Below are 15,195 nucleotides of genomic sequence, written 5' to 3'. Positions count from 1 at the left end.
GTGTCCCTGGCAGGAAGATGGAGAGGGAATGACCGTGTGTGCTGTAAGGGCCAGGCCAGGGGCTGAGAGGGGCTGGTGGGAGACAGTGGGGGCTGGGTGGGGCAGGACACCATGGTCTCTATGGCGCCCGCCCTTCTTCCTCCTCTGTGGCCACAGGCCCTTGTGGTAGAGAGGGTGGCGCTGGCCTTGAGGGATCTGGCCGGCAGGTAGGCAAGTGAATGACCGAGTTCCTCAGGTGGATTTGGGGGTGGGGCCTCCTGGCTCTGCCTGTTTCTTCAGCGGCCCTGGTTAGGGCTTTGAAGGGCTTCACCGCAGATTAGCCCGACCTCCCCGGGGTGCTCAGCAGGGTGTGCCGCAAGGTGCTCCCTCGTAAAGTGGCCACAAGGTGCCTTCGGCGTGTGGGGCCCATAGGACGAGTTGGATGCAGCCTCCCGGTGGGGGCTGCTCAGATGAAAACCGTACCCTGTGGGCAGGTGCAGCCACCGCCTCCTCGGTGTAGCAGTCAGCGGGGTCCTCCCCATATCCCCTCCTCTCCCTCTGTCCCTGGACCCAGGAATTTGGGAGAGGCTAGTGGGCAAGCTGGGCACTTTGCTCTGTAATGACCCTCCACCCCCACCAAGATGCACACAAGCCCTGCCAGGATGTGGGGGGCAGGGCAGCGGGCTGAGCCAAGGTGTAGCTGCTGGGAGATAGTGTTCCCCGCCCCCTGGGCTGGCATCTACCTCCCGACCTGCTGCTGCCCCTGTCTGCACGCTCGCTGCTGGCTGCACGTGGGGAGGAAGGAAGAGGTTTGGGTGGTGTATGCGTTTGTGTGTGCTTTTGACTGGGCTCGGAGGGCTCTGGCTGGAACCCAAGCTCTGGCCTTCAGCACCTTGGCTGGAAGGAGTGAGACCTGGAGAGACAGTGGGGGCTGCAGTGGGGCTCCCTGGGGGCCGGGAGCTGGGTGCTGAGGAGACTGGAGCTGGGGGCTGGGGCAGGGCCAGGGCATCTGGTGGGAAGCCCTGCCCTTGCAGCCTGTCCTGTGGAAAAGCCCCTGGCTGCTGTCTTGGCTTTGCTGGACTGGCAGAGTGGGCCAGAGGCTGGGGACTAGACACCATGGGCCCTTGTGCACTGATGGAACAGTAGGTATGTGAGATTCACAGAGTGCTGGGGTGTGAATTCATGAGGGCGGGGCCTTTTGGGTTATGAGTCAACCCCCTCCAGTTATCCAGGGTAGGGTGCTGAGGCCTGGGTGGGCAGTGTGAGGGTGGACTGGTAACTGTGTAACCGCCGGCTCTCTGGGAGACCCTGGTCTGTAGCGTTGCCCTCTCTGAACTGGGAAGACATGTGCGTGAGAACTGGTCCCGGGTGGCCTCTGGTTCTGGCTGGGGAGGCCCCGCCCACCTGAGGGCAGCGTTCAGCGAATGTGGACTCTGCCCCAGTGCTGGGCGCAGAGTTCTGGGACAGGCCGAATGCAGGCGTACCTTCGGGCTGTCTGGACAGGGCCTGGTTAGCGAGACCGTGGCTGAAGGGCTCAGAAGGGGCTGCGGTGGGACTGGAACCACCTGGCTGTGCCCCAGGGGCAGGCCCTGGGCTGCTGGGATCTCATGCTGTGGGTGGCTGGGCAGATGTGGCTATGTGTGTGCACAGAGGTGGGGACAGACAGGGTGGACCCATCTAAGCCCATGTCCTGCCAGAGGCTTGCCTGGTGTCAGCACACATGGGTGGGCTGTGAGGGGCTGAGAGCCCAGGCCGCTTCACCCCAGAAGGGCTTGCTGTGGGCGTCTTTCTCTCACTGGTGAGCCACGTCAGGGTGAGGCAGGATGGAGGTGAGGCTGTCTTGTGTGGCCTGAGCGGATGTGGCGGGCTGGGAGCCTGTTGCAGGTCAGGATGTGTCCGGGGGCCAGCACCAGACCTGCTGAGGTGGGAGGTCAGTCTCTGCTGGCTCTGTGAGGGGCCCTGCAGTCTTGGACCTTGCCTGTCCCCTCTGGGGCTGAGGTCAACCCTGCGGCATGGGTGGGACGGGGACACGGACCCTCATTCCGAATCTCATGAGACCGCACCGCTTCGCTGTCAGTGAGGCTTGTTGGACATGAATGAAGCACATTGATGGGGTGAGGGCTGGAGGTTCCCATGGGGGCCTCGCACCCCCCACTCCCCGCCCCACTCTGGGAACCAGGCCCTCAGGCAGCTGGTGAGGATCTGGGGGTCACAGCTGAGGTGGCAGTTGGTGTGGTGGCTCGGTGTGCCTCTTGGGAATAAAGCTTCGACCTGGGCTGCATGAGGACAGATAGGTGGGCTGTGACCCTCACTCCAGGCAGAACCGTCCCATCCCCTCGTCCGTCCGTCGGACGAGCTTGTCCAGGTTCCAGGCCCTGAACCAGATGAGCAGAAAGCTGGAAAGTTCAGAGGAGGGAGGAGGGATCCCGGCCAACACTCAGGAGGCTGAGGGACCATCTGGTCCGGGTCTTGATGAAACCAGGCCTTGGGGGTTGTTTGTGTTGTTATTATGAGACTAGCATGTGCCTGTGGTACAGACACCAGCTCAACAAAAGCCTATCTTCTCCTCACTAGAGCTGGGAGTCCTGGACCCTCCACACTGTCACCCTGGTGGGGGGAGTCCCGGACCCTCCACACTGTCACCCTGGTGGGGGGAGTCCCGGACCCTCCACACTGTCACTCCGGCAGGGAGTCCTGGACCCTCCTCAGTGTCACCTCGGGGACCTCCCTCATCGCATTTGAACTCCAAACCGGGCAGACATTCATGGTTCCCTGCTGCACGTGGTTCCTGCTGCACGTGGCTGGGCTGGCAGTGCAGAGGAAAGCGAACTGTGCTGGGGTCCCCAGTGACTGAGGTTGGAATCAGGGGATGTGGCAGCAGTGGAGACACTAGCAAGCTCGGGACAGCCCAAAGCTAGGGAGACTTGAGAGTTTAGTGGGTTCTGCAGAGCGTGGGCTTTTGTGGTGGGTGAGACCCAGGAGGGAAGGGACCTGCCCTGGGCCCCTCAGCTGGCGGAGCTGTGGGTGCAGGCAGAGCAGCTGTGTGGACCCATGCAGGGCGTGCTGTGGGGCAGGGGCCAGGGCTGGAGGAAGAGGCCGAGGTGGGGCTGTACTGGGCCGTCACCCGGTCAGCCTGGGGGCGAGGGTTCTCTGGCCCTTTTCTGTCTTCTAGGAGGAAAGGAGCCCTCTGTGTGCCACCTGCCGCCTTGACGCTGATACCTTGGGGTTTTGGGGGCAGTGGGTTTCCTTGTGCTCAGGCGGGGCAGTGCCCTCCTGTGGTTCAGGGTCAGCCTGGCCTCCAGCCCTGAGCACCGCCTGCAGAAGGGTTTTCAGACGGGTGTGAGCGTGTGGGGGTGCCATCACGGGAGAATTCTGGTTCCCCTCCAGCCCTGCGTGACAACTTTGCGGCCTGTCCCCAGCACTGGTGGGGCAGGCAGGAAGTTCCTGGCCTGGGATGGGCACAGACGACGGGGCGTGGGCTGTGAGGCCCTGCGGCTCAGAGCTACCCCTGCACAGCCTTCCTTGAGGCCTGGTTCCCGGGCCATGGCCTCTGCAGCCTGGGCAGGGCAGCCTATTGTGGACAGAGCTGGTTGGGTCTCAGGCCTCCTGGGTGGGTGGGAACTGAGGACCCCCACTAGCATGCCAGGGGCTGGCAGGGCTGAAAGCTGCATGTCCACACCCCCATGCTCACTACCGGCGTTGGGCTTGGCCATTGGCTGATGGGCCACAAAAGGCATTCTGTGCCCTGGAAGAAAGCCGTCGTTGTGTGGCGGGAGGGAGGCTGGGGGCCATGAAGGCCCCTTCCTGCCTGCATGCTTCCTCAAGCCCCCCAAGGGGGGTTCCATCCAGAGCTGCTTAGGCCCTGCCTCACCAGTATCCGAGGCTCTGCTCCATTCCGGCCCCTGCCCTGCCAGGCCTGACTCCCGGCCTGTTTCCTGGACTCAGGCCTCTGCGTCCCCCACGCCCCCCACAGGACACCCCCCAGGACCCGTGTGCTGGCCTCTCCAGGGCTCCCTGCTCAATGTAGCCCTTGCTGGGAGCAGGTGGGGATGTCATGGTGGGGATATGAGGGCCTGGGCGAGCGGTGGTGGCCCCCAAACATTGCCTGGGCTTCTTTCAGGCCACCGCTCCAGGCCAGGACAAGTACAGGCACCCTGTGTCCGGTTATCCAGCACTCCTGCGTGCCGGCTGGCACCGTGCACCCCAGCACGCAGATGGGGAATGGGCTCAGCCAGGTCACCTGATCTGCCTGCAATGGGCAGCTGGCTTGGTGGAGCCGGATTTGAACTTGGGGCTGCCCAACGTCCGGGCCTTGCCCTTGTCCTGCCCCGGCCCTTGCTGGGTGGCAGACCATCTGCTGCACCAGCTGCGGGCGTGACGATCGTGTCTCAGATTGAGGAAATGAGGCCGGGGTCCTTGTCCTCTTCCAAGAAGCTCTTGGCTTTGGCCAATGGCAGCCGCTTGTGGTCACAGGTGTCTGGTTGAGGGTGGGGGACCAGGCGGCTCTGGGAAAGGGGAACTGGGCTGCCAGGCCAGCATGAGCACCACTTGCTCACAACCAGCTCCAGGCTGCCTGGAAGAGACTCCAGCTCTGCTCAGCCGCCTCCCTGAGGCCCCTTCCTGCCCACCCAGCTGCCGCACTGCATCGCCCGAGGCTGTGGGACCCTGAGCCCCCCGGCCGGTGGCCGATGGGGCCGCCCCTGTGGTGGGACCTGTCACCTGCTCTCGCCATGAGGCTGCACCTTCTCGCCTCTCTCTCGGGCAGTGACCTGGCCTGGCGGGCATGGGACCGCAGGTGGCTGGCAGGTGAGGGCCAGGTTTGGTGGCCACTCCATGTGGCCTGGGAGGGTGCCTGTGTCTTGCCTTTGGAGTGTGGGACTCATGGCAGGTCTGCTGGGGCTGTCGGGGAGAGGATCTGGGGACCCCAGGTGGGGAGAGGCTGGAGAGGTGTGGGGGCCAGGTCTGGGACACCCTGCTCCATGGAGTATGCCTGTGGCCTGGTCACGGCTGCTCCGTACGTGGCCGTGCTGAGGGTGTCTTGGGAACATTCTGATTCTCCCAGGCTGCCGCTGTCAGCAACAGATGAGCAAACTGAGGCTGGCCCTGTCCTGCAGCCCAAGGCCAGTACCACTGGGTTCTCTGGTCTCCCCTGGGTGTCTGGGCCTGAGGACTCCTTTCAGGCCACTTTGTTCCAGAGGAAAGACCCGGACTCTGGGCTCTGGACAAGGGTGGGAGCGTGGGTGGTTCTCCTCCCTCTCCTTACCTTGAGGCTCTGTGGAGGACCCCTTGGGGTCTGCCCCACTCCCATTTTAAAGATGAGGAAACTGAGGCTGGGTGGTGGCAGGGACTTGTGTAGCCGGAGGGGTGCAGTGGACCTGACTCTGTTCTCCTGAGCCCAGCATTGGGACACTGTGCCAGCGAGCAGCAGGGAGGTTAAGCGACCAGACTGGGGGTAAACGGTCAGCCTCCGCCTGCCCTGGGCCGCTGCTGTGGCTGCGGTGTGGGGTGGCTGAGAGGGGAGAAGTAGGGGCAGCCCTTCTCTGCAGGGAGTGAGGGGCCTGAGTCGTAGGGTCCCCACACCCATCCTGCTGATGGAGGCCAGAGCCGGCTCCCGGCTGCTCGGCCCTGCCCGGCCCTGGCTCACGTCCCGTTTCTTTTTCATGGCAAGGAGGTCTGTTAATTGGCATGCACAGAGTGCCAGGGCCCATGTGGAGTGCTCATGTGTCTTCACAGACGTCCCTAGAAGGATGCGCTCTCGGTGCCCACGGTACAGGAAGACAGGCTCAGTGCCGTGGAGGAACTTTCCAAGACCACGGGGAGCCTCAGGGAGGGACTTAGACCGGATCGGTCTGGCCAGGGTGCAAGCCTGGACCATCTCGATTTTCCCAGGCCTTTTAAAAGTCCTTTCGCAATTTGTAAATATTTAGCCCAGCCTTCCTCAGCACTGCATGGGCGTTGATGGATGCCAGGTGAGGCTGTGCCGGGCAGTCTCTAGGAGCCACTTGGTTTTGGAGCAGACATCTGAAATAGAACACAGTGCACCTGGGGACCCCGCAGTCCTTGACCAGGGCCACCTGCCTTACGGAGCCATCCACGAGCGTTTCCCTCATTTTGTGCTGTCAGTAAGCAGCAGGTGTGCGGCCTGCCTGTCCCGCACACTCGTCCCGGCGCCAGCCCTGACTTACTGGTGACCATGAGCCTGTCCTGGGCTTCTCTGGGCTCAGTGTCTCCCCTTTTCCCCCAAGCACCTGCCTCGCTTGGGCCGTCTGGGGTGATGGTGAAGGCGCCTTCCCAGCCTGACTCTGTGAGCCCAAGGTTTTTTGAAAGCCCCAGCCTCTTGCAGCAAAGAACTCTGATTTCTGTTTTGGAGGTGACATTGGGGAGTCTGAATTCAGATCCCTTCGGTGACTCTTCCTGGAGGGCAGGAAGCGCTTATAGGACTCTTAGCTCTGCGCCCCGTGGTGGCCACGAGAGGCCTCTTCAGCTCTTGGCTTTGGTGTACTCATCTGTAAAGTGGGCACAGAAAGAATTTTCCAGGTCAGCTTTCTTGATATGACAGGAGGTTTGAATTTGTATTAAGTTACTTTTCTGCAGAAAACATCCTAGACTGTTAGACTGTGTGCACCTCACTCAGGGGTCCCAGGCTGTTAGACTGTGTGCACCTCACTCAGGGGTCCCGGGCTGTTAGACTGTGTGCACCTCACTCAGGGGTCCCGGGCTGTTAGACTGTGTGCACCTCACTCAGGGGTCCCGGGCTGTTAGACTGTGTGCACCTCACTCAGGGGTCCCGGGCTGTTAGACTGTGTGCACCTCACTCAGGGGTCCCGGGCTGTTAGACTGTGTGCACCTCACTCAGGGGTCCCGGGCTGTTAGACTGTGTGCACCTCACTCAGGGGTCCCGGGCTGTTAGACTGTGTGCACCTCACTCAGGGGTCCTGGGCTGTTAGACTGTGTGCACCTCACTCAGGGGTCCTGGGCTGTTAGACTGTGTGCACCTCACTCAGGGCTGGGGATGTCTTCGGTGTTCTCAGCTAGAAGCAGTGTGTGTGTGTGCACTTGCGTGCACAGGCACATGTGTTGGGGTCACTGCGGGCATCTGGTGGCTGGGCCAGGCACTCTCAGCATCTCCCGGAGCACACTTACTGTCCCTCCTGGGGATGACTTGGGATGTTGTTCCGGTCGCGTGCAGGAGTGGGACCCAGGGTCTGTTGTATTTTTGGCTGCTGGACTTTGATTCGTACACCTTTCCCCATGGCCTCGTGGTGATGGTCCTTTCTCCCACCGTTACCTCTGTCTGACTGCTTATCCTCTGGGGAGTCATCTAAAGCATCAGCTTAGTGTTGGGTGTGAAGCTGAGTGAAAGGCCCTGAGCAGGAGCCTCTCCTGTGAGTCAGGCGTGGGGAGGTTTTAGCTTCTGGAGTTGGTGGCCGCCATTCTGGGCGCCTCGGGCTTTCCCGGCCCCTTTCCCTGGTCTTCCTGCACCTGGGTGAGGAGGGGAGTCATCCTTCGCTGTCCTTCCTCTGCCCCCTCCTCCTCATGAGCCAGGTGACAGCCGGGTGCCCTGGGGCAGATGCTGAGGGTCTCCAGGTGTCTGGAGGCTGTGCGTTCTCTGGAGGGATGGAGCCCCCTCCCTGCTTCACGGAGGCTGCTGCTGGACGGACTGTGTGGGGGTCAGAAGCCCTGGAAGGCACATTTCTGGCTCCCCTTCTTCCTGCTGGATGCCCCAGAGGGCTGAGACCCGGTGACCTGCTGAGGAGGCAGGGTGGCCTCAGGCCTGTGTCCTCTTTACCCCATCCCCTAAGCTGGGTTTCTCACCTCCCTGCCAAGCTCTGGTCCTCCAAGGAGGGATTTGGTCTCCTGGGTCCTCCTTGGAGAGTCATGTCTGCCACCTGGCCCGTCCTGTCATGGATGCCCCCAGCTCGCTCCCATCCCCTGCCCCTCTGGATGGCACAGAGTGCACGTTGTTCCCATTGCACGGAACCCGTTTTCCTGGATTTGTCAGGAGGGGAGAAGATGGTGGAAATGCAGTTTTGTTGGGTTCCCCGCACACGTGGATGCTAGCTTTGGTCACCGCCTGGGGGTTGCTCATGGGATTCAGAGAAGTGGAGGTTGGTGAGGCCAAGCAGGCTGGGAAGGGTGCTGGATAGGGACAGCAGAGGGCCGGCCCCAGGGGGTTAGGGGACCAGGGCTTGGGTGCCTCTGTCCTGGGCCAGGGACTTTGGACTTTGGGGATGTAATGGGGAGCCCTGGAACAGCAGAGGGCTAGCCCCAGAGGGCTAGGGGGGCCAGGGCGTGGGTGCCTCTGTCCTAGGCCTGGGGCTTTGGATTTTGGGGGTGTAATAGGGAGCCCTGGGAAGTTCTGGTGGTGACAGAGTGGACATTCTGCCAAGTGACCAGTGGAGGAGACAGTGGTTGAGAGGGTGTGCTGAGCTGGCCTTAGCCTGGCCTGGGCTAGGTTTGGACTTGGCCATGTCTGACTCTGCCTGTACAGGGGGCTGGCGGACATTCCTGTGGGAGACACTCTGTGGATGGAGTCACCTGGAGTCTGGAGAGAGACTCCATAGCTGCCGCCGGCCTGTCCTTCCCTCCCTTTCCTTCCGAGGCCCCTGGGGGCTGCTGGCTAGGCTCGGAGTTGCTGTGCACGCTGGCTGCAGCCCCGTCTCGGGTTCTTGGGGCTCGGCGCTGAGGAGCAGAGACGCTGCCTGCCACCTGTTCACCCTCACGTCCGCAGGCCAGTGGCTCGTCCCCTCCTGCTGCCACAGTACCCTGATACGTGCTGATTGGTGTGACTGGGAGGGGATGCAGTGAGGCCTTGGGTCAGAGCCTTGGCGAGGATGAGGGTGGCCATCCTGGGGACAGTGGGCTGGGGCCTGCGCTTGCCTGGATTCCCCAGAAGGATTTCCTTTCAGTCTCCTGGGTTGGCATCTCCTTGGTGCAGGGTGGAGCCCACTCCCCTCTCCCTGGGCTTAAGGGAAGGGGAAGGGGAAGGGGAGTCTGGCACACAGTGGGTAGGGGCCCAGGCCCCCCTAGAAGTGGCCAAGTTCAGACCTAGCCCAGGCCAGGCTAAAGCCAGCTCAGCATACCCTTCTCTCCATTGCTGTCCCCTCCACGGGTCACTTGGCAGGATGTCCACTCTGTCACTGCCAGAAGTTCCCAGGGCTCCTCATTACACTCTCAAAGTTCAAAGCCCCTAGCCTGGGACAGTGGGTGGGGGGCCAGGCCCTTCACAGCAGGCATGGCAGCCAGGAGGGAGGTTTCTGAGGCTCAGCCTGTGGCATCCGTGGCCACGGGCTGGTTTGTCTTGCCCAGAGTGGTGACGAGCCTGACCCGGGCCCTCAGCAAGTTTCTGTGGGGCAGGAGGGATGCGCTGAGGCTGAGCTTGGAAGAGGCAAGTCTGGGTGCAGTTGAGCCTCTGGGCTGGTGCGGGTGAGCTCCGCCACAGCCCTGGTCCTGGGGGTGGCAGAGGCAGGGAGGGCGCCCATGCCAGGGCTGTGATGAGGGAAGTCCTGCTTAGTGGGCTGACGTCCTATTCTCGGTCTGTCTCATGGGTGAGGCCCTGTCCCCAGTCTGCAGGTGCCTTGCCAGTTGGGCCCCTGCACATGACAGGCACCCAGCTAGGGTGTGTAGGTGGCGAGCCTCTTCTGTGGGGGGGATGCAGTGTGCTACGGTGGGCCTGGGCTTATGGCACGGGTGTGGAGGGGGTTCTTGGAAAGTTGGGACCAGCCGGAGAGGGCCCCCACTGCCAGCCTTGGGTGCTGAGCAGGTGCTGTGTCCTTTGGGGACTCCCTGCCTGGACTCTGTCCACTGCGCGGCCCCAGCAGCTGTGCCCTGCCTGCTCTAACCACATCTGCAAGTGGTGCTGCTCCACCGGCCATGGGAGGACCGGGGACATCCCCCAGAGAGGCTGGCCCCACGCCAGGCCCCAGGACCTGCCTGGGGGAGCGTCCTCTGCCCTGATCTTTCCAGAGTCCCCGACGGAACCATCATGTCGGCCTCCTGCGTGGAGCTGGCCACGCTCCACCACGGGTGGGACCTGAGGGTCTGTAGTTGTGTTTCTGAGCCAAGTGGCCGTGCACGTGAGGGTGGAGAGCCGCCCTGAGGGTGGAAAGCCCGGCCGTTCCACGACAGAGCTGCTGGCGGCGGCGGTGGGGCCTCCGAGCCACCAAGAGCCACATGGCTCAAAATGAAACAAGAATCATTTATTTTCCTGTTGAAGGGGAACTACCCCCAGGAGCCCACAGGCTGGGGCCCCCTCGCCGCACAGGCGGGCTGTGGGGCAGGCGGGGTTTCTCCAGGAATTCCCCTGCTTCCCACTCACCCTCCTCGAAGGTCTGGCCCTGTGGAGGTGCTAGAGACAGTTCAGGGGTACGGCCTGGAAGGGAGGCTTTGGTGCCCAGGAGCCCCTGCCTGGCCCTGGAGAGGTGAGCGTCCTGCCAAGTCCCTGGGCTGGTGCCTGTCCTCCAAGGTGGGCGTCATTGCTGGAACTCTCAGGGCTCATGGGCGTCTGCTGTGTCTGGCCACCCTGGTGGTCGAGGGGTGGCCAAGGGGTGGACTGAGGCTTCAGAAGGCCAGGGCTCCAGGCCTTGGCCTGGCAGCTCTTGTTCTGGGCTTGGAAGCATCTTGCCTCCTTGAGCCCCGGTTCCTCCCCTGCAGGACAGGCGCAGGAGAAGCTTCTCCCCATTGTTACCCTTCTGTGAGCTGTGTAATGAAATGTCGCCTGGCGTGCACCTGCAGTAGGTGTTTGAGCTGTGGGAGCTGTGGCCTACAGCAGCTCCTCTATCACCTGAGGGAGTCTGTGTGTTTGCAGGGGGCCGTGAGAGTCACCCAGCTTGGTGCAGTGGGCAGGGCAGGCCCCGGTGTCAGAGCCTCCATTTTGCGGTGGGGGAGGGTGGGGAAGACGCCACACACAGGCGATTGGGGCTACCAGCTTCCTGGTGGCCCCACGCCTTTGATCATGCCCTTTCCGTGACTCTGCTTCCTCCCATGGGGACTCTGCCAGGACTGGGGCTTGACTCCCACCCTCCTAGCGTCTGCCCCAGGCAGCAGTCGGGTAGTCTGCTCACCATGCCTCATGGGGAATGGCCGTACAGGGGCACAGGTCAGCTTGCTGAGTGTCTCCAGCTTTGTAGCTGGAAAGCAGCTCTCAGGACTCTTCAGGGCCTCTTGGCATCTTTCTGGGTGGGTGGCCCTGAGCCTGCCTCCTCCCTGTACCCTCACAGCAGGAGCTCCTTTTGGGAACCAGTGGAGTGAGAGTGGCTGGACAGGCCTGGCCCTGGAGCTGGGCGATTTCCATCACGGCACTCCTCTGGCTTCCTCTTTGGCGCTGGCTGGTCCAAGCGCTCCTGACTTCTGGGTCCCTGGGATGGGTGGGTGACCCCGTTAATGAGGCTACATGAATTCTCGCTTACCCCAGCCATCTTTAGGCTGGAGGGATGTGGGTGCTTCCAGGTAAAATCAGATGCCCTGTAGCTCTCCTAAAAGGGCCAGCCTCAGATTTGGGGTCCCTGGTCCTGGCCCCTGGGTTCAGGACTTCATTCTGGCCATGCGGGCTGCACCTTGGGGATGGGCGTCCCTTGAGGTTTGTGCCTGTCGGGTGGGTGCAGGAGTAGCAGCTGCGTTGGGAGCCCGGCCCTGGGCAGGCACTCTGGGATGGGGCTCTGAGTCCCACAGCTACTGGCCAGTCATTGCCAGCCTCTCAGCCCTCTGGGGACAGACCCTGCCTGCTTGTCCCTGTTAGGGGCCAGTTCTGCAGGTGATCACTTGGCTTCTCCTAAAAAAAAAGAAAAAACCCACCCTGCCCTGGGAAGCCCTGGAGTCATGGGGAAGTGGGAAGTGACAGTGGGTAATTGGCATTTCCTGAGCCAGCGTCGGGGGCAATTGCACCAAGTACAGGGTGAGCCGGGCAGGGAGGGGTGCAGCCAGCTCTGCCGTCAGCCTGAAGCCATGAGCGGCCTGGGCGCTCTTCTCCCTGTAGGACTGGGGCACACAGAGGGTGGTGAAGGGGGCATGACACAACCAGGAGGCTGGGTCACAGAGGACCAGGAGTCTGGCAAGGGTTTGGCCTGTACCTCCCAGCTGCCTGGCCCAGGTGTGCCCCCCTCGTCCCCATCTGCCTCTAAGCTGTGAAGAATTTGGGAGGGGATGCAGCTCTGGGGCTGTTTCCTCTTCTGAACCATGGTGTTTCAGGCAGCCTGGCCCCAGATTAAGTGTGCCCCTTAGCGCCTGGGGCATCCCTGGACAGTGGCCACCATGGGCATCTGACAGCCCCGCCAGCCTGGTGGGTGATCACAGCAACAGCTGCAAGACTTGGGAAAGGTGGCTCGTGCATATTTGGTTGAATGTAGCTGGGCGTGGTGGGAGGCCTGTGGCCTCAGCTCCCATGGTGGGCTTCTTGGGGGAGTAGGCATGGCAGGGTGGGGTTCCTGCAAAGACCTGGGCCCTCATGCTCCAGTTAGCAGATGTCTTCATCTCTCAGCTCTGTCTCGAATGCTTCCTCAGTGCAGGCGCTGACTACTCATGGGGAGCCCCCTCCTGACCACCCTCTTCCTCCTAGGTATGCTTTCCACTTCCCTCACTGTGGCTGGGCTGCAGCTGTACCTGCCACCACCAGGTCTAACCTCAGCGCCCCTGGGCTGTATGAATGGGCTGTGCAAGGGTGGCCATCAGCCTGAGCACCACTTCCTGTTCTTCCTTCTGCCCCTGATCAGTCCTCAACTTGTTCACTATGGCCAAGAGGACCCAAAACACCATCCCCTTGCTACTTGTCACAAAACTTGTCAACATCTCTGTCTGGGCTTCAGCTTGCCATCTGCACAGTGGAGCAGGGCAAGGGTTTGCTTAGCTGATAGTGATGGTGATGATGGTGGTGATGATGATGATGTAATGATGGTGTTGATGTTGGTGATGGTGGTGGTGGTGATGGTGGTGGTGATGGTGGTGGTGGTGGTGATGGTGATGATGGTGACGTTGATAGTAGTCATGGTGGTAATGGTGATGGTGTTGATGGTGATGTTAATGGTGATGGTCATCATGGTATGATGGTAGTGGTGATGGTGGCAATGATGGTGATGGTGGTGATGTATATGGTGGTGGTAACGGTGGTGATATCAATGTTGGTGATGGTGATGGTGATGTTAGTATTGATGGTGGTGATGATAGTGGTGATGTATATGGTGGTGGTGATAGTGGTGATATTAATGTTGGTGATGGTGGTGATGATGGTGATGTTAGTATTGATGGTGGTGATGATGGTGTTGATGTTGATGGTGGTGATAATGGTGACTGTAGTGATGATGGCGGTGATGGTGATGTTGGTGGCAATGATAGTGTTGATGTCTATGATGGTCATGGTAACTATAGTGATGGTGGTGGTAATGGTGGTGATGATGATGACAGTGATGTTGGTGGTGATAATGGTGTTGATGTTGATGGTGTTGATGTTGATGCTGGTGATGATGGTGATGTTAATGTGTGTTGGTGATGGTAGTGGTGATGGTAGTGATGGTGGTGATGATGGTGGTGGTGATGGTGGTGATATTAATGTTGGTGATGGGATGATGGTGATGTTAGTATTGATGGTGGTGATGATGGTGTTGATGTTGATGGTGGTGATTATGGTGACTGTAGTGATGATGGCGGTGATGGTGATGTTGGTGGCAATGATAGTGTTGATGTCGATGATGGTCATGGTAACTATAGTGATGGTGGTGGTGGTAATGGTGGTGATGATGATGACAGTGATGTTGGTGGTGATAATGGTGTTGATGTTGATGGTGTTGATGTTGATGCTGGTGATGATGGTGATGTTAATGTGTGTTGGTGATGGTAGTGGTGATGGTAGTGATGGTGATGATGGTGTTGATGATGGTGGTGATATTAATGTTGGTGATGGCGATGATGGTGATGTTAGTATTGATGGTGGTGATGATGGTGTTGATGTTGATGGTGGTGATTATGGTGACTGTAGTGATGATGATGGCGGTGATGGTGATGTTGGTGGCAATGATGGTGTTGATGTTGATGATGGTCGTGGTAACTATAGTGATGGTGGTGGTGGTAATGGTGGTGATGATGACAGTGATGTTGGTGATGATGATGGTGTTGATGTTGATGCTGGTGATGATGGGAATGTTAATGTGTGTTGGTGATGATGGTAGTGGTGATGGTAGTGATGGTGGTGATGATGGTGGTGATGTATATGGTGGTGGTGATGGTGGTGATATTAATGTTGGTGATGGTGGTGATGATGGTGATGTTAGTATTGATGGTGATGATCATGGTGTTGATGTTGATGCTGGTGATGATGGTGATGTTAATGTTGGTGATGGCAGTGGTGATGGTGGTGATGACAGTGATGATGGTGATGGTGATCGTAGTGATGGTGGTGATGATGATGGTGATGATGATGGTGATGGTGATCGTAATGATGGTGGTGGCGATGATGACGGTGATGATGGTGGCAACGGTGATGTTGATGGCAGTGACAGTGCAGATGTGTCATTGCACACTTGCTGGATGCCTTCACAGGCATCGCCCTAAGCTGAGTCTTATAGACTGTAAGTTTTATAATCAAGAGTGGTTTTCCTGCTGAGGCCCTTTGGGCCTTGATGGGGCTTGTCTCCGTGAGGGGCCACTGCCAGTGCCCTGGGAATTTGAGGTCAGTCAAGACTGAAGGGTGTTAGGTTGGTGTCTCCTGACTGAGGCTTGGGGAAGGTCAAGGTTTGTGGGTCACTACTCCTCGTTCTCATGCCCTGGCAGCTCGTGGAGGTCTCTGGGGAAGGGCCCTGGCAGGGTCTTGTAGGTCTGGGCTGCAGATCTGCCCCTGCCTTTGGATCCGTCTCCCCTGCGGACTGAGCTGCCTGGCCAGCTGCACTTGTATGCTACATGCCTCAGGGGCCAGAGGCCTCAGGCAGCACCTCTGGGCCCCTCATCTTGATGTCACGCCCCTTCGCTACCCTGCGTCTCCCAGTCTCCCCTTGTGCCAGCTCCTGATCTTGCACTGGGGAAACTGGACAAGGTCCCTGCCATGGGGTCCTCTTGGGCTGGGAGGGCAGAGGGGTGGGAGGCAATGTCAGGGGGCCCCGTGGAGCTCAAGGAGGGAGAGGCCAGTGTTTGGCTCCTCCTGGGTGAGGGGATAGGGAGTCAAGATGCTGCTTTCTCTGCATTTGTGCAGGGGTGGGTGATCATAAAGGTGGGTTTGGTATTCAGAGTCCTTGA

The 15,195-nt window shown here is 60.0% G+C and overlaps 1 protein-coding gene across 5 annotated transcripts in view; it reads left to right on the top strand.

Moving 5' to 3' along the window:
• RXRA (retinoid X receptor alpha) overlaps nt 1–15,195 on the top strand; it is a 119,778-nt gene that overhangs the window by 56,433 nt on the left and 48,150 nt on the right. The window contains exon 1 of one of the 5 annotated variants that reach the window (XM_033238625.1): nt 9,347–9,367. The exons of 3 other annotated variants lie outside the window; for them this stretch is intronic. The gene's annotated coding sequence lies outside the window, so the exon portion shown is untranslated. Of the gene's footprint in view, nt 1–9,346; nt 9,368–11,137; nt 11,158–15,195 lie in introns of those variants that run through there. One more of the 5 variants, XM_033238624.1, reaches the window with a different exon arrangement.

Source organism: Trachypithecus francoisi, unplaced genomic scaffold (genome assembly GCF_009764315.1).
Source record: "Trachypithecus francoisi isolate TF-2019V2 unplaced genomic scaffold, Tfra_2.0 Lachesis_group16, whole genome shotgun sequence".
Classification (NCBI taxonomy): domain Eukaryota; kingdom Metazoa; phylum Chordata; class Mammalia; order Primates; family Cercopithecidae; genus Trachypithecus; species Trachypithecus francoisi.
The sequence above is the reverse complement of the archived record's forward strand: the minus strand, read 5'-3'. Positions and strand labels throughout refer to the sequence as shown.